This window comes from Schistocerca gregaria, chromosome 4 (assembly GCF_023897955.1).
Source record: "Schistocerca gregaria isolate iqSchGreg1 chromosome 4, iqSchGreg1.2, whole genome shotgun sequence".
NCBI lineage: Eukaryota > Metazoa > Arthropoda > Insecta > Orthoptera > Acrididae > Schistocerca > Schistocerca gregaria.
In genome coordinates this window covers 422866546-422870653 of record NC_064923.1, presented here as the reverse complement: position 1 = coordinate 422870653, position 4108 = coordinate 422866546, and the positions used below count along the sequence as shown (strand labels likewise).

The window sequence follows — 4108 nt, the reverse complement described above, 5'->3', positions numbered from 1 at the left end:
TCCTGTGGTGGTGTGGTGACAAACGATCTGGTGGAGAACGCTGAAAGCTCTGGGAGGCTGTCTGCTTATGATTCTGTTGGGTACAGAAACGAAGCACGCCAGGAAAGAGAAGCAAAATGCAGAGGACAAATGTTTGCTCCAATGTCGCACATTTTACCCTCACTGTCCATATATCAATATAAGTTATCGTACCTAAGTAAGTGGAAATGGCCAATGCTGTTACTATTGACGATTCGTCACTGGAAATAGTAAACGACGTAAAACATCTAGACGTTTACGCCCAGACTGTCTGAAGGTGGAGCCACACCGTAAAACTGGTGGTAGAAAAAGCAAATGCCACGCTGCGATTCATTGGGAGAATCCTAAGAAGAGGCAGCTTATGGATCCCTCGATCCATTGATTCCTGAGTACTGCTCATTAGTGTGGGACCTTTACTACAGGGAATAAGAGAGGATATAAAGGTGATCCAAAGAATAGCGGCGCATTTAGTCACGGGTTCGTATAGTAACTGTGAGAGCTTTACAGAGATGCTCATCAAAGCGCAGTGCAGGAGCTAGAAGAGGATCCTTGAGCATTACCGAGAGGTTTACTGTTCAGATTTCGAGAGCGCGGTTTCCAGGAAGATTCGAGCAACATATAACTTATCGCCGCAAAAATCTCATGAAGAGACCGCGACATTTTAGCTCACAAGGAAGCCCTACGAGAGTCATCCGTACCGCGCAGAAACTGCGAATGGAAAAGTAAAGAGTTATTTGACAGTAAGCTCTGATTATTCCAATAACCATTCATCACGAATGCCATAAGATACATTTTTTTCCTCGTAAATGTCAGTTCTTCAGTTCGTAGGTAGACGGAGATGTTGTACAACAAGGGAAACAAGACGAGAACTCATTTTATTATGACACAAATAAATGTTATTAACAGATGATGATAACTTTGTTTCACTTGTATGTTAGCATTAAGTTCTGACCTGCTGCCTGGGTACTATAGCAGGTCGTGTTAAGTATCTTATTACAATTTTTTGGTGATTCCAAATGTATTCCACTCAATAAAATGAGCATAATGTCAATTTATATTATGTTAATGTGTTAGTAAACTACAACTCTATTCGTTATGGTAATAAGCTAGTGTTTCAGCATATTACCAGTAAACTACCGATTCTTTAAAGAATCGATCTCCCATTTCTAAAATAGCTTCAAGCTTCTGATTACTTTACAAATGAGTTAATATGCAAAACCTGTAAGTGAGAAAAAATTTACAAATGTTTGAAATTACGAGTAAAGCCTGTTAAAAGTCACTAACTGCTCTCATTCTCAAGTACTGGGTGAATATAGTCCGGGTATTTGCGCGCGGTATGTTACGCTGCCCTATGACATCCAAACAGTTTATAGCTGTAATACTTATCGTACTGCATCGAACCTTTCACATAATACAGGGTGTTACAAAAAGGTACGGCCAAACTTTCAGGAAACATTCCTCACACACAAATAAAGAAAAGATGCTATGTGGATTTGTCCGGAAATTTCCACGTTAGAGCTCATTTTAGTTTCGTCAGTATGTTCTTCCACCTACGCTCAATGGAGCACGTTATCATGATTTCATACGGGATACTCTACCTGTGCTGCTATAACATGTGCCTTTAAAAGTATGACACAACATGTGGTTCATGCACGATGGAGCTCCTGCACGTTTCAGCCGTAGTGTTCGTACGCTTCTCAACAACAGATTCGGTGACCGATGGATCGGTAGAGGCGGACCAATTCCATGGTCTCCATGCTCTCCTGACCTCAACCCTCTTGACTTTCATTTATGGGGGCATTTGAAAGCTCTTTCTACTCAACCCCGGTACCAAATGTAGACTCTTCGTGCTCGAATTGTGGACAGCTGTGATACAGTACGCCATTCTCCAGGGCTGCATCAGCGCATCAGGAATTCTATGCGACGGAGGGTGGATGCATGTATCCTCGCTAACGGAGGACATTTTGAACATTTCCTGTGACAAAGTGTTTGAAGTCACGCTGGTACGTTCTGTTGCTGTGTGTTTCCATTCCATGATTAGTGTGTTCTGAAAAGAAGTAATAAAATGAGCTCTAACATGGAAAGTAAACGTTTCCGGACACATGTCCACATAACATATTTCCTTTCTTTGTGTGTGAGGAATGTTGCCTGAAAGTTTGGCCATACCTTTTTACAACACCCTGTATTATAATTCTTGATGAGTAGATTACGTCAGCACTTAAAATTTCTAAACTGGGCCACTATTTATATGAAATATTGAAAATCTTTTTTTTTTTTTTTTTTTGCCCCTAGAGCCGTCAGATAGGCACTTTTAACTGCGTCTGGTTACCGTGTTTCGAGATACGCTTATAATATAGATAACTAAGTTAGAAATACGCCATAAACCAAAGCTACGTTAGCATAGTTGAATTTATTTTCAGTTATCTATTATTCTAAGAGTAGAGAAGATTTTTACCATTTATTTTTTAGTATTGTTAAACCAAATTTCTATTTCCATTCGAGCGTACCTCTCGCACGCGAGAGGCATGAAAACGCGGAATAATCAATTTAGTAAGCGTGTGTTGTACTGTTGTGCCAACGGTCCTGCCGCAGTGGTAACACCGGTTCCCGTCAGATCACCGAAGTTAAGCGCTGTCGGGCTGGGCTAGCACTTGATGGGTGACCATCCAGTCTGCCGAGTGCTGTTGATAAACGGGGTGCACTCAGCCCTGGTGAGGCAAACTGAGGAGCTGCTTGATTGAGAAGTAGCGGCTCCGGTCTCGCAAACTGACATACGGCCGGGAGAGCGGTGTGCTGACACCATGACCCTCCATATCTGCATCCAGTAACGCCTATGGTCTGAGGATGACACGGCGGCCGGTCGGTACCGTTGGACCTTCATGGTCTGTTCGGGAGGAGTTTTTTGAGTTTTAGTTGTACTATTGCAGTGAACTGTGACGTGATTACGGAATTTTTGGCAGAGGCTCAAGAAATTCCATCCACACCAACACTTTTTGGAGCCCACCGCCTCACTGGCAGTTTGTCACGGTGTAGCAATGGCATCAACTTCCTTAGGCTTCGGGAACAGAAACTCCGGAATCAACCTCCTGTACTTTTCCACGGCCAGAACTGGTCGGTGGCTAACTGTCATAGATAGGCCAATCGGACCCGAACGACCGCCGTATCACCCTCAGCCGATGGCGCCATCGAAATGCGGTATGCATGGCCGTGGTGTCAGTACACCGTTCTCCCGGTCCGTATCGCGATAGCTCACCTGGTGGCGCTACATCTTATTTAAGTAGCTCCTCAAATGGCCTCACGAGGCCGTGTACACCCGTTCCAGTCTTCCCACCAATGAAAAATCCCTGGCAGTACCGGGAATCGAACGCAAGCCCCCAAAATAGCAGTTAGCATCACTGACTATATACCTACGGTGGCGGACGAGGCGACCCGTAGATAACACATTTGATCTATGTCTTATAGCTCTATCCGGACGAGATCTGCATAGTCATTGTCCAGACTAGCTGTATCGCGACCTTGCAGTGACGAACATTTAACTTCCTCGTACACAGTCTGATATCGTTGTCCTCTGAATATCACGTTAAACACCTTGCAGTGACGTATGCACAGATTGTGATCGTAATCATCTAACAAGATTTCGGTTTTTGTAAGAGACGTTGTGAGTTTACCGAAGGAAAAAAGTACAGCGCTAGCGAGGACGCAGACAGTGCTATTCGCAAGGCCCTACCGTTTGAGTCGCTTCCGCATACGGCCCTAACGAGGCCCACCGCCTCGCATTGTTACCGGCTGCTGCTGCTGCTGCAGGAACGCTTTGCAGGCGTGAGAAGGCACCGGCAGCTGGCAGCCCGTGGGAGCCAGCACACAGATCCCACGGTACGCCGATTCGAGGCCATCCATAAGCCAAGCGCTGTTCTTCCTATTCGAGAGTGTCCTGAATCAATTTCCAGAATCTCTTCCCGGCAGAAAACACTTCAGTAGGTTATCAAAGATGTGAAATAAGTGAAATAGTAGTCAGTACGAGGGCAGTGATTTACTATGCAAGGTCCTACTGAAGATCGCCCCAAGAGTTGGTCTCGACGGGTGGTAAGAG

The 4108-nt window shown here is 44.7% G+C and overlaps 1 pseudogene; it reads left to right on the top strand.

Annotated features, from left to right (window-relative positions):
- The first annotated feature begins 2591 nt into the window (after positions 1-2591).
- LOC126268344 (5S ribosomal RNA) lies at positions 2592-2708 on the top strand (annotated as a pseudogene).
- The last annotated feature ends 1400 nt before the right edge of the window (positions 2709-4108 follow it).